The sequence below is a fragment of the Ambystoma mexicanum genome, chromosome 3p, assembly GCF_040938575.1.
Source record: "Ambystoma mexicanum isolate Mex_15411 chromosome 3p, UKY_AmexF1_1, whole genome shotgun sequence".
Taxonomy (NCBI): Eukaryota; Metazoa; Chordata; class Amphibia; order Caudata; family Ambystomatidae; genus Ambystoma; species Ambystoma mexicanum.
In genome coordinates this window covers 614,838,257-614,866,045 of record NC_090925.1, presented here as the reverse complement: position 1 = coordinate 614,866,045, position 27,789 = coordinate 614,838,257, and the positions used below count along the sequence as shown (strand labels likewise).

Below are 27,789 nucleotides of genomic sequence, written 5' to 3'. Positions count from 1 at the left end.
GAGACACAGCTTCACCTCACTGATGATGCCCAACTAGGCTGAAACACGTGTATGGGGTTGCTGTGGTACTCTTGTTCAGAGGAGAACTGCCTAGCATTTTGGTGCTGGACTGCCCCTGGGCAGGACAAAGACTGATATGTGGGGATATTTCTTCTCTGTGAAAAGAACAGAGAGCTAAAGACTTGGTTGAGACTCTCCCAGGGGCCATCCACCTAAGAACAAGTCAATGGGCTGTGTTCGTGCTGGTAGAGAGTTTCCCAGACCCCCTGCTGTTTTCTATGTTAGGAAGTATACATGCACTGTCAATATAGTAAAATGGCACACACTAAGTGACAATTACAAATGGTGTACAAATCTATTTTATCTGCTTTTACGTTCTTTTGTGAAAAAGTCAGTGCTGGTGTAAATGCTTAAAAATGTTTTTTTTTTTTTTAAAAGCATAGCATTTTATGTGCATTTGATATATACGTCACAGTTGAATTTTGAAGTTGTTGTGTTTTTTTCTTTGCATTCTGGGATTTGTAGTTTGAGTTTCGTAACTGGACAAGTGGAATTGGAAGTGACAAAACGCCAAGGAAAAAAGAAAACTTAAGAAGAACCTATACATTGGAATGGGTAATGTTGGGATGTATCCATGTGCTGCCAACATATTAAACTGGCAGACCCTAAGTGCCACTAAAAAATGGTCTATATGCACGTATGCATTTCTTAACTTATCACCAGGATTGTAAATAGAAACAGTTTGAAGCGCAGACCATTGCAATTGTTTGCTGCTTCATGCGAGTAGGTGACGAATGCTGGAATGCATGGCATTTGCTATTGAGAAGCTTACTACATGGCAAGTAGCAGGACCCCTGTATTATATGTATATTTGTGAAAGTTGAAGACATTTAAACAAAATATACAAGCATACCTTTACTACCAGTTGTTAGATGCATATCTTGTTGAATCTGGAAATAGAAATCTTGGACAGTTGCAAAGTTTTTGATGCAGATGTCTTTTAATTAACAGGAGATCTGTACTCTGAGAGTTGAAGTGTACATCTGAAGGGTTGAAGTGAGATGACAGGGTTAGCTGCAGAGGTTTTGGATGTGATTGGTGGATGGATGTGCGAGTCTAAGAAAGCACCCAATAAGGCAGAGTTGAGAACATGAACGTGGAAAGGGCTGCCCTTGTGTTACGGGGTCCACTGACACTGTGGTGGTCTGCGGACGGCACGTGCCACATGTGGGTCTTTGAGGATGCCTGGCATGTAAATGAGACTGTTGGAATTAGCCAATCAGGTTTTCTTTGTGTGGTGTACAGGAAGACAGGGCAGCAGGAGTTTTGTTTGCAGGAGTTGAGAGCAGTGACAACGGCAGTGACAACGGCTATGGCTATGTGTTTGAGAAGCCAGACTCTGTGGATTCTGGGGGACTCTTCAATTCAGTCATTGAAGGTGTATGCTGAAAGTCATGGCATCCTTGGAAATATTTCTGGCATGCAGTTTGTGGCTTAAACTGGGCAAGCTTGCGTTCAGTTCTGTGAGATTATGGCTCACTTTAAATATCCAGACATTGTGATTGTGGAGGGGACAGTTTTGGGTTTGTGACTTCAGTGTCTTTGCAAGTTGTGCTGAAGGATTTCTTTAAAAGCCTAATGCAACCGATTCCTGCTGCTCAGATTATTTCGGAAATAAATCAGAGGCGAACTTGGAGATGTCCAACAAATGCTTTCAGTCCAAAAATTGAAGAAACAAGGCAGCTTGTCAATAAAGGTGCATCTGCTTTTTTATATGCTGCAGGAATGTCATCTTTTGAGAGTGATAATATAAGTTCTTTTGGTGTGAATTGTTTTTGTCAAGATGGAGTTCACTTCACAGATGTCGGAAATGCAATTTTCCTATACAATATTAGGAATGCATTGAAGAAGTTCCTGTAAGTAAATTGTAAAGGAAGATGGAGTGTACAGTACTACTGTACATAAAAGCAAAAGCAAGAGAAAAAAATGTTCTTTTCAGAGCCACCACTAAAGATTAAATAACTTAAATTGTGTTCAATTCCCCTTCTCCCCCTTCCGCACACCCTTGAGAGGCTGCGACGTCCGCCGGCTACCACAGTGTCCGCGGATGGCACATGCCACATCCAGGTCTTTCAAGGATGTCTGGCATGGGAAGGGGACTGTGGGGATTAGCCATTAAGGTGTTCTGGTTGTGTTTTACAGGAAGGGAGGGTAGTAGGCGTTTTGATTATTGTGTGCAGGGAAGATTAATGTGGCTAGTGCAAAAAAAGCTCACTGTGTGGTTGGTGGAGATTGTTGGGTGAATAACTTGAAAAGGTACACTGAGTTGTGTGGCATCTCTGGTACTATTTGTTGGGACAAACTCCCAGGTAGGTTCAAGGGATGCTAGGAGTTTGGGGACTCACGGAAGGCCCAACATCTTCTGCCAAAAGGAACGTAGACCTAGCCAGACAGCAAGTTCAAACTGCAGTTTATTACAGACAAAACCAATAGGGATCAGTATAAGGATACACATATATCCTGGAACATCTCAGATATTCCTGGCTCGCATGCCAGTTTTGAAGGCACATTACGTCATATGGTCATCAATGCCTGGGCCCCTCTACAGAAAACCTATAGCCATCTAGGATTGGGTGTTGAGTAATAGTGTACCTATAGCAGACCCTATACGTGTTAGTTTACTGGCTCTCCCATGTCAGATGTCAGGCCTGGCCCTTTCCAATATTGCTATCACTAAACAATGTTGCAGAGTGAGGGTATTACCATTGGTTCTCGCCCATTGCTACCCTTAGAATACTGAACTGTGATTGGCTAGAGCCGACGTCCCTATGCCTGGGACCCGAAATGATTCTCAGCTCGAGGTGTACCCTTTGAAGGTACAAAGTGCAACTATGTGTCTACGTTGTAATGTGCGTGTACCACCATAGTCTATGAGAGTGCCCGTTCACATTGTGCAACACTTGTGTCTTGCTGTAACAACTTTGTTGGAAGCTTCTGTCTGTCGGCATGAGATCACTCCCCTTTCCCAGTGCCGGTTTCGATTCATCATCCAACCCTGCCGAGTCATGTGGTGCAAGACTGTGTTTTGGGCTTTCGGGGCTCTAAATTACTCAGATTTATGACAAATTTTTCGCATTTACTGCAGGCGTTGTTACTGTAGTTCAGGGAATGGAATGTCACTTGTATCTGGTGGCCTTGGAGGCCGGCCCTGTCCCACACGGTTGCTCTCCTGTTGAGTCTGAATTCGGCTTAGCTCAGCTCTTACTGAGACGGTTTTGGCCTACTGTGATTCTCCTAAGCCTTGGCATGGCTTCTACATGTTTGTGTTATTCTATAGTTCTCCATGTGTTAGTAATACATGGGTTCTGTCAGTTCAATGATGGTATTTGCATGTAAGAGGCTGCAAGCTTGCTCAGGATCTCCTGCTTCTTGCGGTTTCTGTGTTGCTGCGGTTAAGCTAATGACAAAATAATAAAGCAAAAGCAGTACATAACTGTCCTCTAACTTATAGAACTGTTCCACGTGTGTTCTTTGTGTATTCGGGTGCGTGTTTTGTGTCCCGATGTGCAGATGGCACGTGTGCTTCATGTCCAACGCTGCTATGTCATGGTGTCTCTAACGACCTTGGTAGTGTGGCTTCTTCGCGCTTTAGTCGATACTGTCAATTGAAGTTTCCTTAGTTGCAGTTTGAGGCTCCTTGGCCACTCTAGGTAATGTTTGCACTGCTCCTGGCCTATATGGTTGGCAAAGTGGGTACCTCTCGACATACTTGTCTATCACCGGAGCACTAGGAATCAGTCCGAGAGAGTATGGGCGATCAAGGTATCTTCAGTTCTTCTTCCAGGCCATATATCTTATGGGAGAGAAGCAGGGGTAGGATTCGACCATCCTTCTTAATATTGGTTTAGAGAGAGTGGAGGTTTGCTGGTATACAGTCTCTGGGATAAAATGGGTGATTTTACTATAGTTTGTGGTACATTACTCCACTATATTTGCAGGTTGCATTAAAAGATTTGTTCTGAGGCTTAATGGAACTATTTCCATGTGCAAAGTGTGGGAAGTGTGGAGATGCCCAAATGTTTTTTCTGCACAACTAGAACAAGGTAGGCACCTTGTGAATAAAGGTGTATGTACTTTTTTTGAATGGTGTGGGCACGGCATCTTTTGAAAATGAAAACATCAAGGTGGACGGTGCAAAGAATTTTCGGAGTCCTGGAGCGAATTGGACCGATTATGGGAATCCGATGTTTCTTGTAAATATTCACTGAGAAAGATATACAGTGCATATGAAAACATGTGCAAGTAGTTTTTGGAAATAAAAAGCAGAAAAGCAACAACAAAAAAAATCAAAAGTGAAGGAAGAAAAAAGCTCTTTAAAGAGCCAACAATATATAAATTAAGTGTGAACTTCTCCACCCCATGCAATCGGACGATCTATACGCGGACACTGCGATACTTTGCGGACGGCCACAAACCACATCCGGGTCTTTTAAGGTTGCCTGGCATGGAAAAAGGACTGCAGAGATGTGGAAGTCGTTGTGTGCGCAGACAGAGGATCAGCCAATCAGGGTTCCTGAGTGTGGTACACAGGAAGAGAGGGTAGCAGGAGTTTTGTTAGTAGGAGTTGCGAAAGGCAATGTCTTTTAGCAGGCAGAGTGTGTGGATTTTGGGAGACTCTTGGGTATATAGTTCAATTGAAACATCCGGACATTATCATCATTCATTGTGGTGGGAACAGTTTGGGGAACATAACTGGAATTTCATTGCAGTTTGCAATGAAGGACACATTGGGAAAGTTGAAGGAGATGTTCCCTAATTTCAAAATAATTTTTTCACGCCTTGCGCAGAGACAGATGTGGCAGAGTTCCAGTTAATTTGGTCCGCAAATGGAAAAAGCGAGGCACAACCTCAATAAAGCTGTGCGTGCTTTTGTTTGTGAAGTTGGCATGACATGGGGCCTCATTACGAGGTGGGCGGTAAGGGATTACCAGCACCGGTAAGGGCACCGGTGCCGGTAATCCATTCCCGCCCTACTACGAGTTCCCTTTGCGGGTCCTTCCTTAACGCCTGGTTTTTCCAGGCGTTAAGGATGGAACCCGCAAAGGGACTCTAGAGCTAATAACGGTACCGCAGTTTGCGGTACCATTATTGGCACCTTCCCCATTCCCAAGGGGCTCAATGGGAATGGGGAATGGCCCTGGTGAATGGAGAATTACCGGTCCCGCCAACCTTGGAATGGACCGGTAATTGCTCCATTCACCAGGGCGGAGTCAGAAGGGTTTTGGAGGCAGCCATGGCGCTAATTGTGCCATGGCTGCCTCCAACCTCGTAATGAGGCCCATTGTTTCATAATGAAAATTAAATTTGATAGGGCCAACATTTTTTCGGCGAGATGGAGTTCATCTAATTGATGTGGGTAATCAGATTTTTGGGAAAAACATTAAAAATGCTTTGAAGTGATCAGAAATAATTAAATTCAGAGAAATATTTTCTTCATGTTCAGTTTGTAAAACCAAACATTTCCAAAAAAATATAAAAGCCAAAAACATAAAAAAGGTCCCTTCAAGAGCCACCCTGTTTGAACGCAAAACAATTCAAAATGATTTCAATTGTCCCATGCCTGGAATTCTTTAGAGGTCTATGGACTACCCGCTGTCCGCAGACTATGCAGGCCGTACAGGGGGCCTGTGACTTCTGTTCGCACTTCTATTTTACTGTGAAAGGTGGCTCCTAAAGGAACCTTTTTTTTTTATTTTGAATTTTTTTGGCATTTTTTTTCTTAGAGGCAAGGTATGGGAGGGAAGGGGCACCAACCACAGGGACGAAGGGGCAGGTGGAGAGAGGAAGATGTTGGGGGGCCTTAATCAGGTAGGTGGCAGCGTTTCTCATGCTTCTTGATTGCAGACTCGTAAGCACTCTGCAACTGCTTCCCCCTACAGATCAGTGCTTCACAGTACATGCATAGCACTGTGACCCTCAAAAGGTAAGGGTCAACAGCATTCTGTACGGCCCGTGAAGCTGTCGCTAGGATCCTCTGCCCCAAAGCAGTATCCTTTGTGGCGACAGAAGCAGATGGATATGATGGGGTGGAGGAAGTCAACCTGCTCTTACCTGAAAAAGGTATCGCCTTTCTCAGAGCAGTCGGGTGGGTCCTTTTCGTGCGGCACCTCATGGAAGTAGTCCAGTAGGAATACAAGCCAGGTTTCCCACGACTGAGTACAAGTTTGCACTCAGTGCATCGATCCTTGCTTGCACAAGCCCTAGGGATATTTACAACGGTTGTAAAAAATGGACACGCCCAGGATTCCCTTAGAGTACTGGTTACAGGGACTTCCTCCACTTCAACCTCTTCTTCCTCTTGATCCACCTCTTCTGTATCACTGCGCCTGTTCCCCACTCTAGGCCCTCCAGGTGGTGGTGAGGGTGGCTGGGCAGAAGCAATGGCCATAAGAGATGCCATGGTCTCCAATATGCACAGCAGTGAAGAAGCAGATGCTGTCCACAAAACAGATCTGCAAAGCAGGAACTTGTGAACTGCAAGCAGGTGCTTGCTCATGGATAGCCAGATTGAGAATGAGGGAAAGTAATGGGTGGGTCCCTTCTGGGGAACCGTCCGCGGACAACCGAGTCGCAAAAAAGGTCTTGAAAAGTTGTAAAAAGTTGCCAGATCAATCAAGCATGGGTCTGGGAGCTGTGCAAGGGTAACATTTCTGCTTGAAACACCCTAGATTGGCTGGAAAAGGACTGTCCACGGCTACGAGCACAGGTGACCGCATGCCCTGGATGTCCGTAGAACAGGCGCGGTGTCCGTCCACTCAAGGGTTTTTCGATTTTACTTGTAACCATAATGTCCCTTTAACAATGTTTTTTCAGTGAATTTCATGGGTTTTTACTAGTGCCTTTTTACTCTGCTACAAGTTCCCTATATTATATGCCCCAGACGCCCCCTGCCCCCAATATGTCAAATTGAGAGTCCGTGGACAGCACGGTAGTCCACGGGTGGCATTTACAAGGCTCCAAATCATAGGGGAGACCCAAAAAAGATATACAGAGAAACCAATAAACAGATGTAGCTAAAATCACAATTTATGTTTACAACATGCAAATATACCTTTTTTTTTTTTCAAACATTTATTTTTTTATTTGACACACATTTCAATGGAATGTACCAATCACAAACCATAACTGTACACTTCATATAATCTCCTCACTACAACTCTGCATACAGATTAAGGAACAGCAGGTGCTTATTGGACAACACATTCTCACTAAATAGTAAATGCATTGTATTTATTTCTGTTTTATTAGCTTTCATTACATAAACGTGTTATAAGACAGAAGCCCTTTTTTTCTCACAGAAATGGCAAGTACACTTGAATGGTTAGAGGAGAACTTCCCAAAAGAAGAAATGAGCGACGTATACAATAGATATTTTAATCTAAACCAATAATGTATTTTGTGCACACTTTACTAAAATAATTTCTTTTTCTCTTACAGTACATAGTTTTCGTGAAGAAACCACATCCCAGTTGAATTATACCCAATCCCCAGAATCACAAACAGAAGCCCTATCCCCAACTGTAAATATTGAAATCATGAACTTGTCCAACAAATCAGATGAACTTAGTAATAATGTGAAGAACTTGTACAGCATGTGAAAAATCATGTAATACACATGCATATACACACACACACACACAACAGAAGACAGAAGACCAGACAAAACAATACAAAGACCAAATTGATGAAATGGTAAAAGGATGGCACGAAGCTGGCCTCTTGGAATGGGAGGACAAACAATATCTCACTGTCAAACATTCTGTTATTCCAACTATATATTTTGTACCAAAGGTACACAAAAGACTCAAACCCACGTGTAGACCAACTGAGGCATCCATAGGATCTCTTCTGGAAAAAAACATGTTATATTGACATTTCTTTTTCCATTTGTACAGAACCTACCATCATTTTTACATATTTCTTACGTAAATTCGTCACACCATGGGAAGAAACCTTCTTACCAACCACACTGGATGTGGTTGCACTATACAGCAGTATAGAGCACAAGATAGGAATCCAGGCAACGGAAATATATTTATCAACCAAATCTGCAAGCTATCCATTCCAAAATGTTATTAGAGATGCTTAAATTCTGCCTCGAACACAACACATTCCTTTTTGATGGCAAGTTATTTCTATAAGTCTGTGGTACGGCAATGGGCACATTTAATCTTTTGTATGCAAATCTAACGATGGGAATGTGGGAGCAAGAAATTCTGCAAAGTGATTAATATGAGAAATACAGCAACAAAATAATCTCTCCGGAATCGTTTGATAGACTATCTTTTCATAATCTGGAACAGGAGTACACAAGAATGGTTAGATTTTGTTAAAGCAACTTGAACCATCATAATTTACAATTCACAGAACATCACAATAAACACCAAATCATCTACCTAGATGTATTAATATACGTTGCGAATGGACAACAGGAAAGCACCATGCATAGAAAACCCACCAGCACCAATTCGATATTACATGCAAGCAGTTGCCATCCAGAAAAAACTGATAAGCAGCATACCATATGGTAAAATGATAATGACACAGGAATTGCTCAACAGAACCAGAGTTCAATAGCAAGGAGGTTCAAAAGGAGTGGCTATCCCAAAATCACAACAGAACGGGCATATGATAAAGCCAAAGTGAAAAGAAGGGAAGATCTCCTACAGCATAAACAACCAGGGGAGGACGCTTTGAACACCCCAAGATTCATCACTATATATCACTCAAAAGCAACTAGAATGAGGAAGATCTTTGACACCCACAGGAAAATTCTAAAAAATGACCCAGACATGTGAAAGATAGAGCACAAGTGATATTTCACAAACCAGCATCGATACGATCTAAAATAGTGTCCTCATTCATAATAGGATTCTTCAAATGCAGTAAATGTAAAGCATGCAGATATGGCTTCAATCTCAAACAGTCCATGAACCAAAGAAAAAAGGAAATTATATCAATTAAAAAACACCTAACATGTGAGAGCCAATTTGAAATATACATTATCCAATGCGGTTGTGAGAAGAGATATGTAGGTAGTACTAAACATATGGCCAAAACACACATTTTACAACATATCTGAGCAATAAACAACAAGGATTATATGTACACTTTGGCTTAGCATTTTCAAGAGATCCATCAAGGAGACCTATCGACACTGCGTTACTTTGTCATTGACACAATTGAGAACCATCCATGAGGAGGGGATAGGGAAAGCAAGTTACGCCAACGAGAGTCACAGTACATAGATGTTAAGGGTCACATCTGCTCAGCAGCTATTATCAAAACTGCTCAGAGCACCCAGTGCCATTCATAACCAAATGTGTTAATGCTTCCTTTGCCAACACAGTTCCAGTGAGCCTTAAGGAATCCTGGGTCCACTCACGACTTTAGAAACCGTCACAGGACCCTGCAGCGCCAAATAACCACCGCCCCATAATGACAGTACCTTTCCTCCCAAAGATCTTAGACATAGCTGCATACAACCAGATCCAGGCCCATCTCGAATCGAACCACATCCTAGTTATGATGCAAGCAGGCTTCCGTCCCGGCCACGGCACCGAAACAGCACTATTAGACCTTGAAACCCAACCCGATTCCTTCAGAGACGAGGGCAAACCACCACCCATCCTTCTCCTGCTAGACCTATCGGCTCTGTTCTACCTTGTATACCACCCCATCACAGCCAATTTCTCCCCTGATGCCACATCTTGTATAGCTTCCTTCTTGGAAGACAGAACCACAAGAGTCTTCTCAGACACTGCCAGTGGCCCCCCTCCATCCTCTGCGGCGTCCCCCAAGTTTCCTGTGTTTCTCCTTCCCTCTACAACATAACATTCACAACATGCCTTTTTGAAATCCTGGATGAAATCTGCATATCCAACACCAACTATGCCGATGACACCCTAATACTCCTCCCCTTGTCAGGCTGCTACGAAGAAGACGCACGCTTGCTTAACAAAACCTATCCTATGATGCAATCATGGATGACCGCCAACTACCCATGTCTAAACTATGACCAGGCCGCCTCCAATGCTGCAGAAACTTGGTCCCCAATACACCGCCTTCACCATAGACTGACACCAGATCCCAGTATCAGCCGCAATAAAACACTGGGGTCTACATAGACTCAGCGCTCTCCCTCACCAAACAAGTTAATGAGATTGCCTCCTCAGCAGCTTACAAAGCCAAACTTATCAACGTCGCAAGACAATTCTTAACCCCACAGAGCTGTTTAACCATCGCCAGAGCAAGGAAAGGGGCAAAACTGGACTACTGTAATGCTCCCTTTGCAGGAACTTCAAGAAAGAACATTGATAAACTCCAAATAATCCAAAGCAATGCCCTTCGAGCGGATCTAAACATTCCAAGGAGAGACCACATATCAACCGCCAGAAGAAAAACGCATTGGCTTCCCATTAAAAAAAGATCATTTTCAAAACGCTATTGATGGCTTACAAATGTTTGAGCAACTAAGCACTGCAGTAGCTAGCCCAAACAATTGCGAGATCCAACTCCAATAGACCGTTAAGGTCCAGCTATGCCCACCGCCTCACCCTACCTAAAGTCAAAAGCACGAAAGGAGGAGGGGCGAGCTTCCCAACGATAGCTGTCAACCACTGGAACTCTCTCCCCACTGAAATAAGAGCTGTGAACTCCTACCGGACATTCGGAAAAAAAAAAAAAAAAAACTCTACCCACTTTGGCTTTCTGGCCTCTGAACACTGTTTGCTGTCCTGAATCTGCTATTCATGCTTTTCTATCCTTTAATGTGAAGTGAAATGTACTATTTAGCTCTCTAAGATTGTATCATGTAACTGGTCTCGCAACGGCGCCCTGGTGCCTCAGGGTTTGGGTGCTTTACAAATGCATTAAATAAATCATCGACCTTAACTCGAATGCCCCGAACTGACACATCGTGGATGAAAAGATGTACACTTTATAGGGGATTAACTAATTACATTGCTGTTGACATCAGATTTGACTCACATAGGACATTGTCACAAGAAACAGCTGCATTGTAGCCCAGACTTCCATATTCAGGAGTATGCATGTAGCAACAGCCACAGATATCGTCATTTTATGACCTGAACAGTAATCAGTAGATCACTGAAAATGATTTTCTAATTTGCTCTACACAAAAGTAGAGCCAAACAACATGCAGACGATACTGGTAAAAAAAAAAAAAAGGAAAAAAAAAAGAACGTTTTATTATTTTAATTATTATTTTCTTTTTTAATGGTGGTAGGTGTCATCTGTCACATGATTTTGAATGCATCACACTTCTTTTTAACTTAACTTACCTGTTACCATTTTTATGTATCGCCCCTTTAAATTACATGCATGAAAATGATGTAGACCTTTTAGAACAATGACTGTGCATCAGTGCGAGAAACCTCACCACTCAAGGCAACGATATTCCCACATTTCCCGGAATGCAAGACAATTGCTGCTAATGCATACTTGCTCGTGATAAAACCTCTTGATGTGGCTAGTACATGTTGCGCTGAGTAGATACCGTAATGCGATGGACAAATTAACTAAGTTACTCACCGTAGTTACTACCTTACTCCTAGTCCATAGTCCTTTCCTCCATACTTGTGGGACATTGCATCCTTCGGGACGGGACCGGAGCACATTTGTAAAAAAGCATTCAAAATTAGCTCTGCCCCGCGGATCGCCTTTCAGTCCTTTTCTATCGCCAAGTCTGCGACCATTTAAGCAATAATAGAGGATAGTTATTAGAGGGGACGGCGGGCGGGCGTATGGAGGAAAGGGGACTATGGACTAGGAGTAAGGTAGTCACTGCGGTGAGTAACTTTGTTTTACTCCTACGTCCCGTCCCCTTTCCTCCATACTTGTGGGAGATTCCCAAGGACTCCTCACAGGTAATACGGGTGGATGGAAACTCCCTTACTGAAAGAGGTTTTTAAGAACAGCCTGCCCGAATTGGGCATCGGCCCTGGAGCTCAAGTCTCAAGTCCAAGCAGTAATGCTTACAAAAATCTGATGGGGGAAGCCCACAGCCACCTTGGCAATGGTTTCCCAGGGAACATACTTTTGGAAGGCAACTGCAGCCACTTTGCCACGTACAAGATGGGTATGAATGCCCTTCGGAGATTGAAAACCCTCAATGGTATACACTTCTGAAATACAGGAGGCAATCCATCGAGAGATAGTAGCCTTTGAAGCAGGTTTCCCCTTCGGGTCTCCCAATGTAACAAAGAGTTGTGAAGAGCCCCCGAGTTCAGTCGTTCTGTCAAGATAGAACTTCAGGGCTCGCCTGACATCTAAATTGTGTAAAACCCTCTCTGCTTCTGAGGCCGGATTCGGAAAAAAGACAGGCAATCAGTCACTACCTTCGGTAGGAAAGAAGGATGAGTACGTAGCACAACCTTATCCTTATGGAAGGTGAGGAACGGATGTTCCACAGAAAGCTTGAAGCTTGCTTACTCGCGGAAGTCACCACTATCAAAAAATCGACCTTCCACAAAAGGTATTTGAGATCAACAGTAGCCATATGTTAAAATGGTTTATGGCATAAAGCGGTGAGGACCATATTTAAATCCCATTTTGGATGAGGATTACTTACCAGTGGAATAAGATGTAATAGACCTGCAAAATGCCTTTTAATGAATGGATTTGTCAATGAAGGAACAGCTGTCAGTGGACAGGTAGGCAGCAATAGCCGACAAGTAACCCCTACAAGACAAGACATGAATGCCCGAAGCTGCAAGATGAGATATGAATGACAGGACAGTGTCAATCGTAGCATGTCTGGGATCTAGCTGCTTAGCTAAACACCAGTGGCAAAAACGGAGCCACTTGCTCCTATACTGAGGGTTTCGTGGCCGCTTCGATAATGCGCATATTGTCCTTGGACAAGTTAAACTGCGTTAAGGATTTGAATTCAGGTACCAGGCCGCCAAGCTCAATGATTGTGAGGAGGGGTGCCACACCAGCTGATTGCACTGGTGAAGCAGGTTGGGAATCAACGGTAGGGTGATCGGAGGACAAATCGACAGATGCTGAAGTTCCGAGAACCAGAATGTGGCCGGCCACCAAGGAGCTATGAACAGGAGAGTGCAGTTTGATTAATTCCTGAGCTTGCAAAGTGACTGGTGAATCAGAGGTAGCGGCAGGAAAGCATAGGCCTTCATGTTGTGCCACAGAAATTCGAGAGCGTCCCCTAGGGAGGAGGCCCCGAGACCGTTCCTGGATGCATAAAGAGGAAGTTTCCTGTTTGCAGAAGTCGCAAAGAGGTCCACTTCTGGAGTGCCCCATTGGCGAAAGAAGGTGGAGAGGACCTCTGTTCAGTTCCCAGTCGTAGCTGGCCGCTGTTTGTCGGCTGAGTCTGCATTCACATTGAATTGACCCGGAATGTGTACCGCCAGTAGCCAAATGCCATGCTGGATGGCCCATTCCCAAATCTGAATGGCAAGGTCCACAAGAGGTGGTGATTTGGTGCCACACTGCTTGTTGATATAAAACTTCGACACCGAGTTGTCTGTGCAGATGCGGACCACCCTGTTGGTGATGGACGGTTGAAAAGCTTTCAGCACCAGAAATACAGCCAGGTGTTGCAAATAATTTATATGAAACGGCCTGTCCTGCAGCCTCTATGGATCGAAAACGTGGAGATGATCCAGCGTCGCGCCCCGCCCAAGAAGGGAGGAGTCTGTGATAATCGTCACTTGTGGGCAGGGCTCCTGAAAGGAGGCCCCTACTGTAAGATTGTTGGTCGAAGACCACCATAGGAGATCCGTCATCATGCAGGACGGAAGAGGGATCATCTTGGAATCTGAGTCCAAAGCCTGACACCAAGAGCTCCGAAGAGCTAGCCAAGTACGCCTCAGTTTGAGACGTGCAAGAGGGAGAGCAAGTACGCACACAGCCATGAGTCTCTGGAACTACCAAGCCGTCGTGTGCTCTGACTGGATGAAGAGCTGACACGTGCCGAATAGATCCGCAATCCTGTCCGCAGTCAAGTACAACATGGAGTCAACCATGTTCAAATGGAAACCCAGGAAAAAGATTTTCACCAGTTCACCGAAAGCCCAAGATGGAACAAGAGATGGAGGAGAGACTGGAGATTGTTCGAACCCGTCAGTAGACAAGGGCTGTGCAGGAGCCAGTCGTCCAAATACTGATATACATGAACACCCTGTAGCCGAAGGAAAGCTGCGATGACCGACATAATCATCGTAAAGACACGCAGCCCCGAGCTGAGACCAAACGGGAGTACACAGAACTGGAAATGCACCCCTCCCAGGGAGAACCGCAGATATTTTCGATGCGGCCTCCATATCAGGATGTGCATATACGTGTCCCGAAGGTCCACTACATTGAACCAGTCGCCCTTCCGAAGAGAGGACTTTATTTGGAAGGGTGTGATCATCTTGAATTTCTCTTGGGGAAGAGAAAGATTGAACTGGGAAAGATCAAGGATAGTGCACAGGCCAGCCTGCTTAGGTTTGGGCACAGTGAACAGACGAGAGTAGAAGCCCTCCCCTTGCTCCCCAAGGGGAACAGATTCCACCGCCCTGAGGTCTAGAAGTTTCTGAATCTCGGCTCTGAGGGAGGGTGTCCCGATCTGTTGGAAGGGAGGGTTGAAAGGTGGGGTAGGGGTGAGGGGCAAGCGAAAGCCTGCCCGAGCGATGGACAAAACCCAGCGGTCTTCGGTGAAGGTCTGCCATGCCTCCAGATGAGACGAGATTCGTCCTCCCACCAGAGTCTCGTGCGACCGACAAAAAATATCATTTTGCAGATTTGACAGCAGGGAGACTACCTGTCCCAGGAGAGGAGGCTAATGGCCGAGAGAAAAAACAGACCACGTTGTTTTCGACAGGCGCCCCAAACCGGAGCTTCAGTTCTGCGCGCCCATCGGTCCTGAAACCCCCTGAAGCCAGAGAAGGATTAAGACTGAGACCCTGACCTCTGTGTATAAGGGGCTTTAGCTGGGACCTTAGCTAGGACCGACAAACATTTGGCGGTTTGGGTGCTCACCTTGGTCTTTATAAGTTCCTCATCAGTAGAAGAATGAAACAATTCCTTGCGGGAGGTACCAATTCCCACCATAAGGCCTCGAGCTGAGGTATCTACATGGTGTGCCGCAGCTTTCCGCAGATCTTGTGGCAACACCCTGGCGTCCGACAAACTGGCTTTAAAGTCCTCTAGACTATCCGCAGGAATACACTCCTGGAAATCAGCCAACTCCTTCCACAGTCTCAGATTAGCTGCTGCCAGCATGAGGTTGGCATTTGCTTGACTAAGTTGAAGTGCTGAGTTAGCAAAGACTTTCTTGCCCAAGGAGTCCAGAATCTTGTCTTCCTTGGACAGAATCTGAGCCGCAGCCGTCGAGGTCGCAGAGGCCGGCTTGGATTGAAGCGTGGCCGCAGCTACCACCGTCGAGGAAGGGAGCGGACAAGACACCAAGGCTATCTCCTCAGTAGTGTGGATCCTCTAACGTACGTCAATTCTTTTATTGATATGTAGCCTGGTATGGGGCTTATCCCAGACATTACGGGCCTCATTGCTCTAACACTTATAATTGCTACCTCCTGGCACACTGATCCAGCCAAATGCCTACCTCAATCACACACCTCCGGCCCACACTCCCCATCAGCATGCGTGCTCAGTTAACACTAACCTCGCAAGTGACCCTACGGTCAAATCCCAAACTAACCTAGCTTACAGGATTTCTAGGCTCAGGGTTACGCACTGAGCCCACCCTGCACCCCAGCATGCCCACCCCCACTGCCAACAGAAATCACAAACTCGGCTCTCGCACTCGTATCACATATGCACCATCTCACTACACCACAACCAAGCTCCCTCTTAACCAGACAGTGCCTGCACACAGGTCACCACCCATCGGTCTCCTCACCCAACCCACCAGCACGCCCCCCCCCCCACTCACCGCCGCCTCTCGCCACTCCAGCTCCTCCTCAGCCACCACACTCCCCTGTCCCACTAGCACCCTCCACCCAACTGCAGTCTCCAAAAAATACACCCCTGCCCAGGCTCTTAAATGTGCTCTCATTAACGCCCTCTCCCTCCCCACCCATGCCCTCGAGATAAACGACCTCATCCCCACCCATGACTTAGACATACTTGCCATCATGAAATCCTGGCTCCAACAAGGCATCTGGCCCAGCCATCTCGCTTACCCTCCCGCAGGGTTACTCTATCCTTCGACAAGACTGTCCGCTTTCAAAAAGGTGGAGGTATAGCCCTTATATCTAAGGATACTCTCTCCATTAGGCGGTGCAATCACCCTTGGAAAGGTAACACCGACCTCCTCTCAGCCAAACTGTCCTTGTCCCCCCCCCCCCCAACTCTACTTTAATTCTACACATCTACAGGCCTCCGGGCACAGCCCCTGATTTCCAAAGGTATCTCCTCCATATTTTAGGTAACACTCTAAAAAGCCCCACAAAAACTATTTTACTCCGCGACCTCAATCTAGGTCTCAAAGACCCAAAGGATAAAGCAGTTTTAGCCCTAGCCAAAGACCTCAAAGACCTTGGTTTCTCACAAAAAGTCACAGATCCGACTCGCTGTAAAGGCTGCACCCTCGACTGGGTGGGAGACCTCAACTGCTCAATCACTGTTGGGTCCAACACAGCCCACTCCTGGACTGATCACAATTGCATACAGTTCACTGTCCCAACCGATCCCACCACCAAAGCACTTTCCTACGCTCATCCAGCCATGGCAAGAAGCTCCAAAAAATTAACGAAGGACAACCTTCTTCCCTTCCTGGATAACCCAGCACGCTCGGTGACATCTACTTGCACACCCTCACTAGAGCAATTGACGCCACAGACCCGATCGAAACAAAAAAAAGGAAAAAAAACTCTATGCACACCAATTCTTGGTTCACGGAAGACCTACTTGTCCTTCGCATGTGCGAACGCCTAGCTCTTACCAAATGGCAGGCCAAGCCTAGTGACTCCATTCTGGAAGAATTCAAAAGGCTATCAACGCAATACAAAAAAGCCATATTCAAAGCCAAGTCCAATTCCTTCAACCACCATATCATCAACGCCAACTCCAAATCTAAGGAAATGTTCTCCATCTTTAAAGACCTCATCACTCTCTCCAATAGCCCCAATGAGATCATCAAAGAGGAAGCATGGTGCTCCAGCATACAGGCAGCCCTGCTAAACAAAATTAAGCTTCTCCAAGACAAAATTAAATCCCAATGTAAAGCACTCCCCAAACCAGCCCGTCAGGCCATGCCCATCACCGCCCCCCACAAACCTCCTACCCCTCTCTTCTCCTTCAGAGACGTCTCAGAACCAGAAGTCATAAATCTCCTCAAACACCTCAAACCATCCATGTGTAAAGGTGATATTTGCCCCCCCGCCAACATTATCAAAGATTGTGCTGAATCTCTGGCTCCTCATCACGGCATTCATCAATGCCTCTTACTACAGGTACTGTCCCATCCAACCTTAAGGAAGACTTCTAAAAAAAAAAAATAAATAAATAAAAATCAATAAAATAAATTTAAGAAAAAACACCATTGGATCCTTCTTCCCCAAATAACTACCGCCCTATCACCACCATCCCCTTCCTTCTCAAGATCCTAGATAAAGCAGTCTACAACCAGATCCAACAATTCTTAGAGTCAAACTACATCCTAGGCAAAAGGCAATCTATGCAATCTGGTTTCCGCAAAGGCCATGGCACCGAAACCGCCCTGCTAGACCTTAAAAATCAAATAACTAAGATAATGGACACTCTAATGGATCTCTCAGCAGTGTTTGATCTTGTTGATCATCAAATCCTGACCTCCCATCTCACGAACGCAGCTCACTTTTCCAAACAGGCCTCCTCTTGGATAACTTCCTTCTTGGAAGGTAGAGCCATGAAGGTCTTCTGGCGTCAGGAATAAGGATAGGAGCGGTTGTCATGGACCCAGGATGAGCCAGGGATTGTAAATACATGTAAATACATAAAAACTAAATTTCCCAGCAGTACTTGGGAAGATTGAGTAGTCATTCGCTGTGCGCGCGTGTGGCCAGCTGATCCTGATTAGTAACGGTTTATGAGGGGCACACGGCAGCACGGCAGGTGTGGCTTATTTTGTGTTGGTGCGGAGCTGTGTCAGAGGGAAGGAGCCGCCTGCTTATGGACTTTGCTGGGAAGCGGAAGCAGCGGGCGCGAGAGTTCGCAGCGGTGAGAGAAGGAATCTCTGCAGTTGCTACGGGCTACACCATACTACGTCCGGGAGGGCTCAGGAGCCTCCTGGACTTAAGATAAGTGCGTGAAGGGGCTCTAAGTGAAATATCAAACTGTACACAAGCCTTTAAGCCATTCGCCGGGGGGTGGGGGGGAGTGGGGAGGTTCGGTGAAGTCAGCATGACAGCCTACTAAATCTCCACTGGTGCTTAGGGGTTCAGGTGCACAACATACCCCGGACGAACGGACTGGTTCTTTTTTGCTCAAATGTAAACATTCGTTCACGTTTGAAAAGGCCCCATGTCTGGTTCTCCAGTGCTGCTAACAAGAGTTTGGTTGGGAAAACTTCAGACTGGAAGTGTGAATGGCAAAATGCTTACTTTTGTTTGTTCAGTGTTTATAAGTGTTGCTTATGCCAGCCCCGGTGGCCATGTGTTATGTCTTTCATAATGGGAATATTCCCAATTGTATGTTCCATCTTGCTTGCTATGCATATTGTTCATGTAAGAGGGTGAAAGAGGTACATGTATCAAGGTGTACTAAAGAAGTATGTTATGAATGTATCAAGGAGTACAAAAAAGGGTACGTTATGAGACAAGTAAATGAACCGTTGAGGGTGTTACACAGTATTAGTCAGGATAGGGTTTTTTCCTGTTGCTTCCCCAGTCCTATCCAAGCTAGGTTTTCTCTCACCCTCTATCCGGTGTTCCTAATATCCCCTACCCTGTCCACAACCTCTCCCTAACCCTCTTCCCCCCACTGGCTGCCACGTGGTGTCCTGTTTACTATATACCAGGTACCTGTGCCAACCACGGTGGGAGGGTCGACTTCATTCGGCTTCTGTGGTTCGGGGAGAGTGTCGACTTCTCTTTGCCATTTATGTTGTGTATCTTGACATCTGTGATCAGGCTAACGCAGCGGCCGCCACCATCCACTGCGGAGTCCCCCAGGGCTCATGCGAAGCACCTACTCTCTACAACCTGTTTACAAAGCCACGCTTTGACAAACTGGACTCCTTTGGCATAGCTTACACTAGCTATGCTGACGATACCAAAGTCGTCCTCCCTCTCACCGGAGCCTATGACCAAGATTCTGCAGCCCTCCTCCAAATATATACCACCATTCAAACATGGATGGCTGCCAATGGGCTGTGCCTCAATGGAGACAAGACAGAAATCATCCTCCTAAGCCCCAAAGAAACCTTGTCTAAACGCAACCAAAAATACTGCAATTTCACCATCGACAACACCAATATTCCTGTCTCCTCCTCTGTGAACTAGCCTCTACCCTGTCAATGACAAAACAAGTCAGTGTCATTGCCTCTGCCTCCGCCCACACCACTAAACTAATAACTGCCATCAAACCATTCCTTACCAACCAAAACTGCCTCTCCATCGCTCGAGCCACCATCGGAGCAAAGTTAGATTACTGCAATGTCCCCCTAGCCGGCACCTCAGCAAAAAATCGGAATAGGCTTCAAATAGTCCAAAACAACGCGCTCAGAGTTGCCCTTAGTATCCCCAAGAGAGATCACATTACGCAAGTTAGACGGGCTGCCCACTTGCTCCCCGTAAAAGAGGGAATCACCTTTGAGACCCTCACATTAACGCATAAATGTTTAAGCCTATGCACCCCCATCCTACCCATCAGAAACCATCACCAGAGGTCCCTCCTCTCGTCCTAGGAGAAGCCAATACTCCAACCAACTATACATCCCTCCTATCATAAGAGCTAAAGCAGGAGGGATCGGTTTTCCTCACCTAGCTACCAAGCTCTGGAACGCCCTACCCAACGCCCTCAGGGCTGAAACCTCCCTCACTGCTTTCCGCAAAGGTCTCAAAACCAAGATCTTTAACTAACACATACCCCCATTCTACTCCCCCCTCACTACTGTACTCTGCCTGCAACTATCCTTCCTTGTAACCATGTATGCATATCTTGCCTTCACGTTCATGTAACTGAGCTTTTCTCTGTAACCAGAAACAATCTCATTTGTCTGTAACAGCGCCACGATGCCTCAAGGCTGATGCGCACTTTATAAATGTTAATAAAATAAATAAATAAAAAAAGAATAAGTCCAAATCAAATGTCGGTATGTGCCCAAAACCTATACTTGCCCTCACAACTAACTATAAACAATGTGTAGGGATGTCAGCATCAAAATGAATAGTGTTAAAAATAAAGTTCAGCTCTTGCTTATTTTCAGCTTCCCCTTCCCCAAGTTCAAAGCACTTCACAAGACACTGGGGTTCCTTTCCCCAAGAGTTCGAATCTTACAGCTTTTCAAAAACAACAGTTCCTTGGGACACTTCCCAGCTCTTTTGATATTGGTTCTTTCGACCATTTCACATAGGCAGTTCAATGTTTTCACTAAAAAGAAATCACAGCTTCTTTATGGATACTTTAATTGGCGGTCAAGGCGCAGTTGTCGGACCACGCAGTCCACCCATTATGGTATCCAGTCATTGCATCGAATACAAAGCATTGAATGCCAAAAGCATCAGAAAAAAGCATCTAATGCATTTTTTTCAAAGGTAAAGGTTTTATTTTTATTATAATGGGTAAACAAACAAGGCTTGGGGGACCCCCTATTAAAAAAAAAATGCATTCAATGCTTTTTTTCGTTGCTTTTTTTAAAATTTGATTTTATTCGTTTTTAACAGAAAAAATTCACATTATATAATTCACCATTGTTAGCCCATGGTTGCTGAACAGAAGCAGAACATGTGATATTATTTTACTTTCAAAAATTAACATACATTCCATATCTCTGGGTGTATCTTACTAACAAGAAAAGTTTGCCCACACCCACCTCCCTTTCCCTCCCTTGCTTTAGCACACATCATATGAACGTTGTATAAGTGTGGGAAATACGAAGACATAATGAACATAGTTCTACTGTTTGGTCGCTTTTTCACTACTAAATCTGAGTTTTCTTCCATGATGATCTATTGTGCTTTGCATCTTGCATCAGGTCTCTGGGGGCTCCTCCGATTGGGAATCGGAGGTTGTTGCAAGATATTTATTTTTAAAGTCCATCCATAAAGTTTCGCATTGTGCGGCTTTGTCGTGTAGGGAGGCTGTAATTGTTTCCATTGTGTAGATGTTTGAGGCTATATTGATCCATTCGTTATTTCCCGGAACAGTTGTGGATTTCCATTTGATCATCAATAAGGCCTGAGCCTTATTGTAATAGTAATAGTTGGGGGGTCAGTCCTTTAACTCTGATCCAATCATCTTCGTCTCTTTCTAGCCCAAATAGGATGAAATAGGGGTTGACGTCTCTTTGAATATCATCTATTTCTTTGATCCAACCCAGGACCTCGTCCCAGAACACTTTAATGCGTGGGCAACCCCACCACATATGCCAGTAATTGGCTATTTCTCCACATTTTCTCCAGCATCTTGGGCTCATTGTTTGGGACATTTTGGAGAGTCTGAGGGGGTCATATTGCCACCTATGTAACAGTTTGATGGCGTGAAGTTTGTATTGACTGGATATGGACTTTTTAGATACAGCTCTACACATTATTTCCCACTGGTCGGGGTGTCTCTCTTCCCCAATGTCTTTTTCCCATCTATTTCTCAGGGGGTCCGTGGATCCATCTCCTGCCGCTATTAATTCTTGGTACATTGCAGATATGAGGCCTTTCATTTTGGATTTAGAGTCTAAGAGTTTTTCGAATGGGGTAAGGTCTCTTAAGTTTGTCCTTCCATTCGGGTTTCGTTAGAACGCCTTTTAGTTGGATATACTGGAATGTGGATAGTGTGCCTAATCCCAGGGCCTCCGTCAGTTCTGGTAGAGGGATGAACGAGTCTTTTCTCTGCAACTGCTCCACCCTTTCCAGGCCCGCCTCGTACCATGATGGGAACCTTCCTACGTTGGGACTGTGATCGTTTATGCCAGGAGACTATAAATGGCTGAGCGTGGATGGTCAGGTAGTGATTCTACTAATTTCTTTGCCTGTTCGCCATATACTCCAAATGGTGCTCGATATTAGGTGGCCTTTGATTCTCCGTTGTAACCTTTCATGTGGGGTCCATAGCCACTCTGATACTGTAGCTGGGGATAGATAGTGGTTGCCCATTTGCACCCATTGGAGGTTTTTCCGATCTCGGAGATGTCGGATTAGAATGCGTAGCTGGGCGTCTTTGTAGTAAGTTTTTAGATCGGGGAGCCCCACTCCTCCTTTGTCCTTGGAAAGTGTTAATGTGTTGTATGGGATTCTCGCTTTCTTCCCCTGCCAGAGGAATCTTACCATGATCTTTTTGGCCTCAATAAAGAACCCTTTTGGTATCTCCACTGGTAACATTTGGAAGGGGTACAGGAATCGGGGGTGGCATACCATTTTAACGGCATTCATTCGCCCTAACCAGGAAATCGTGGGTTTGTTCCATTTTTTTAGATCAGCTGCAAATCGCTGGAGAAGGGGGGGAGGGGTGATTGGCTTTGTAAAGGTTATTTAGAGTTTTAGGGATCTGTATGCCCAAGTATTGCAATGTGGAGTGTTCAATCTTAAGGCCTAGTGGGAGGAACCTGGCGTCATTTTCTGCTGCGGATCCCTGGAGGGGGAACAGTATGGATTTGGTCCTATTCACTTTGAACCTGGAGAATTCCCCATATTCTTCTAATAGCTTTAGGGCGTGAGGGATGGATTCTGAAGGGTTAGTTATGTGTAGGAGGATATCGTCTGCATAGAGTGCTATCTAATATTCCATTGCCCCTAGTCACATTCACTCTACCTTAGGGTCAGCTCTCATTTTTTGTGCTAGGGGTTCTAAGAAGAGTGTAAAGAGAATTGCAGAGAGGGGGCATCCCGGTCTAGGCCCGCGTTTCAATTCGAACCATCTGGAGTAGTCTCCGTTTACGAATATCGACGCCTTGGGGGATGTGTATATTGCCTGTATTCCATTTCTAATTCTCGACCTATTCCAGCCTTCTGCAGGACTGCTCCTAGGAATTGACACTCAACTCTATCAAAGGCCTTCTCTGCCTCTATTGATAAAAGGGCAGGGTCGCCGGGGAGGTTATGCGCTGCGTGGACGTGGTGTAGTGTTTTGCGCATGGTATCCGCCCCTTGCCTCCCCAGTATAAACCCAACTTGGTCAGGGTGTATTAAGTGGGGCATTAGTGTTTCCAGTTTTGCAGCTAACACCCTAGCGTAGATTTTGGCATCAAGATTAAGATGGGAAATAGGGCGGTATGATCCACAGTGTTTAGGGTTTCTCCCATCCTTGGGGGATCACCGTTATCAATGCTCTTTTGAAGGTGTCTGGTGCCACCCCTGCCTCTATTATCTTGTTGAATAATTCAGCTAGGAAAGGTGTTAGTTGCTTATTAAAAGTTTTATAAAAGCCAGCAGTATAGCCATCTTCCCCTGGAGATTTGCCCAGGGTTAACCTTTTGATTGCGTCTTGGATTTCCTGTTCAACAATTGGAGAGTCAAGGAGCTCGGCTTCTGCATACATTATCGTGGGCATGTTGATTGGGGATAGATAGGAGTTTGTGTCTAATTGGCCACGAGTTATTTCATAGGTATATAAATTCTCATAGAAATTGGCAAAGCACTCTGGGATGGTGTGGGGAGTGTTAGTTGAAGGAGTCGTCCTATTATTTCTTGTACCTTGCGCTCTGCTCTTTGCTCTCTAAGCATGGCGGCTAATAATGCATCAGCCTTGTCTCCCTTTTCGTAAAATTTCTGTTTAAGGAATCGTAATTTACGTACTACTTGTTCATGCTCCAACAACCATAGTTCCTCCCTTTTTCATTGGGCTGCTTTCATTTTGTCAGGATCTACCGCGGGGTCCTTTCTCATCTTTCCCTCGAATTGGCATATTTCAGTTCTTAGTCTATGTTCTATGATCTTTCGCTCCCTTTTCTTAGAGGACCCTTCTCGTATTAGAGTGCCTCTCCATGTGGCCTTCCCGGCTTCCCAGATCGTTTGTTTAGATACTTCCCCATTATCGTTCATTTTAAAATACTCGTTAATTTCAATCTCCATTACAGTTTTGAAAATTGCATCCTTCCAGAGGCTCTCATTACACCGCCATTTCCCTCCCATAACAGGTAAATCTGCCCAGTTAATATATACTAGGACCATGTCATGATCTGACCATGTTATCGGGATGATATCTGAGATCGCCTGTGAGAAATACATAATCAATACGTGCGAGTGTGTTGTGGAGGTTGGAATAGAAAGTGTATCCGCTATCGGTGGGGTGTAAAATTCTCCACACATCTTTCATTTCATACAATTCCATTATATCTGATAGTTCAGTGCGGTCACCCTTATACTGGCTTCTCGTTTCGGGTTTACCTGGTTTCCAGTCTTTAGTCGGGTCTGTCCACTGGTTAAAGTCGCCTCCCAGGATGATATGACCTGCGGCTTCCAACATTATTTTAGGAATCGTTTTCTTGAGGAATTTGGCCTGTCCAGTGTTGGGTGAGTATACAGTGGCAATTGTTACTTTTACTTTCGCAATTTTCCCCGTTATCAGGATAGCACGACCTCCCACATCAGACCATGTCTTATCCACTTCAAATTTAATTCCTTTCTTGAGTAAGATTCCGACACCTCCCTTCCTGAGTGGACCAGAGCCCCAGAATTCCAGCCCTCCCCGCTTACCAAGGATGCTTTGTTCCTCTCCCTTTGCAAACTTTGTCTCCTGCAGGAGAAGGATGTCAATATTGGATCTTAGAAATTCTCTAGACACCAGTGACCTCTTGGTTGGTGGGTTCAAGCCCTTCACATTTATGGTCCCTACTCAGAGAGTCCCTCACTTTCAGTTCATCGGGTGATGTCGTCGTTGGTTTTTATTGGGAAGTTGCTCAGCAACCAGACAATTATTCGGTCTCCAAGGCCCACGGTACCTTTGATATTTCGGATTCAGATGTTGCTACAACCTTTTCCAAGTTTCTATTCCACCTTCCCTCACCCTCCCCTCCCTTCCTGAGTTGATGGCCTTCAATTGAACCCGGGTGGTTATTTTTGTCCAACATCGAACCACCTATGGAGACCGTTACATCACATCCCCATGCTTAATATATCATCTCAATTTCAATTGAGCCCCCTATGCCCGTCCCCCCATGTTCATATCCTGACTTTATTATCAGGCAAGAAGGAAGTTTTCCTTTTTCTTTTCCCTTTCTTCCTTTTTTCCCTTTTCCCCCCACTTTTTCCCTCCCTCCCTATTTTTGTCTACTCAAGTCTCCATCTTTAACATTGAAACAGATGTCATCTTACCAAAGTTTCATGGGTGATCAGGTGGCTGCCTCCGGGGAGGTGTTACCTCTTTGAAATTTCCTCAAACCTTTCACACATTTTCTCCTGGGACCCTGGAGACGCCATCCTCTATCCGCTCGTTGGGGCCCTTCCCGGTTATTGTCTTCTGAGCGGGGGCCAAGCAGGTCGGATATGTACATCTTGATTTCCCTTTCCGAGCTCAGCTTTATTTTGTTTCCCTCGTATTCAAAGGAGAGGGAGAAGGGGGTACCCCCATCTGTACCTGATATTCTTTTCTTTCAGGTGCTTCATTAAGGGACTGCACATTCTCCCGAGTGCGAGAGTCATCGATGAAAAGTCCTGATATATTGAAATCTGAGCACCTCCGAGCGTGATTCCATCGCTGTTTCTTGCTCTCTCAAGGACTCTAGTCTTATCTTGGAAGCGGTGCAATCGTGCTAGTACTGATCTTGGTCCGCCCGGGGGGCCTGCGGCCCTGTGAATTCTTGGTTCGTCAATGGCGTCATCAGCGATCAGGAGTTTGATGATGTCGTGTAGAGTGTTTCTCAGGTCACACTCCATCTCCCCTTCTCGTTCAGGGATCCCAAAAATGCGTATATTGTTTCGTCTTTCACGGTTTTCCAAATCATCGAGTTTTAGTTTAAAGTCCTCTTCCCGCCTTTCTAGTTCCGTCATTCTCAGGTGAAACTGTGCCTCGAGTGTGTCTATGGAGGCTTGGTTGCTTTCCACTCCTTTCAGCCTTTCTTCCATGCTGTCCAGGCGATTCGTGATTTTGTCTATTTTACATCCGATGTTGGCCCCCAAGTTCTTTATTTCTCACAGCAAGGCTGCGATGCCCCCCTTGGTGGCCGCTAATTCACTCCCTGTCGTATCTGTATTTGCCATATTGAGTTCACTGGTTCCAGGGGGTAAAGATGAGTAGGCGAATGAGGCCAATTTCATTTACGCTCATGTGGTCCAGGAGGCCCTGAAGATAGTAACAGTTCAACGCCGGGGCAATAGCAGCTCTTATATGGGGGGCGTCTTACCCGGGAGATTTCGGAATGTAGTCTTTCTATGTGGTCTTCAGCAATTAATTGGAGGATGCGCAGTTAAATGCTTGGGTCCCTGAGATTGAGTTTTCACCTTTCGTCATTTCTGTTTGGCAGAGTCGGGGACTGAGCTTCTGGTGAGCTGGGTTGGGACTCCGGAGGGAGCTGTCTCCTTTCTTTTGGCACTTTGGCACTGCAGCTCCGGGGATCGTTTGCCGTGTAAGGCACTGGTCTCTTGTTGTGATGCGTGAGTAGGACTTAAAGGGTCTGTGGTCTGCCACTTTGTCTTCGTGGCTCTGCACCTCTTACTTGGTGTTGCTTTCCGTAGCTTGGGGCTAATGGGTGCGTATCAAGATCTGTTTGGGGTCAGTCCTCACTCTATATGTGGGTAGCCGTTCTCCGTATCTCATGGGCTCTTCCATATGGCATGCACAGGTGGACCAGATTAATGAAGCTTTTTCGTAGCCAAAGCAGACTCGGGGCCCCGCGTTTGTGTTGAATGCGCTGGGAGATTCTTTGCAGGAGTTCCATGAGGAAACTGAGGTCCGCTGGGTGGAGGGAGCCCAGTACACGAACTCGTTCCTCAGGAGGCTGGAACTACCTCATTGTGTCCCTTCAGGGGAAACCCTGGTTGGCGGATCCAGCTGTGGGGGGCCAGGGATGGCTTGGGACATCGCAGGCAATGTCTAGGTTCAATTGAGGGGATTTCGTTTATGTGGGGCTTTAAGCTGCTGCTTGCACCCCGCTCCGATCGGGGGCCCGGCGCGCGCCTCCCCCGAGCCTAGGAGCACGCCGCAGGCGTCCGATGCGACGAGCGGGGGGACGGTGCACGGCAACTTGCACCCACCTCTTCTGATTGTCGGGGGGCTGGGAATTCGGCTGCAGGTCCCTCCTTCACTGCGGTTGTGGGCAGTGCACCGCTGAGCCCGAGGAGCACCCGTAAATGTTCTCGGGGGGGGGGGGGGGGAAGAGCGGATGGCGCACTTCAGCGGCCGCGTTAGAGGTTTTGCTTTCCATTTTGTCCGCCTGGCGAGGCTGTTCTGCGTCTTGTCGCATTTCGGGGGATTCCTCCATCGATTTCGTTCGGGATTTCGTCCACTTGGGGGTGGGAGGTGTTCCTACAGCTGCGGTTTCTTTGCCTGTGGGGGGGGGGTCCGGAAAGTGGGGGGCTCAGATCACTTTTCGGGGCTCTAGGAACGCAGCCTACGTGGAAAGCATGGAAGCCACTGTGCCCCCTGGTGGCCAAAAAAACTTGTTGCTTTTTT

At 45.9% G+C, this 27,789-nt stretch overlaps 1 protein-coding gene across 3 annotated transcripts in view; it reads right to left on the bottom strand.

Annotated features, from left to right (window-relative positions):
• Nucleotides 1-27,789, bottom strand: part of ZNF335 (zinc finger protein 335) — a 1,126,934-nt gene that overhangs the window by 1,080,044 nt on the left and 19,101 nt on the right. The window lies entirely within an intron of this gene.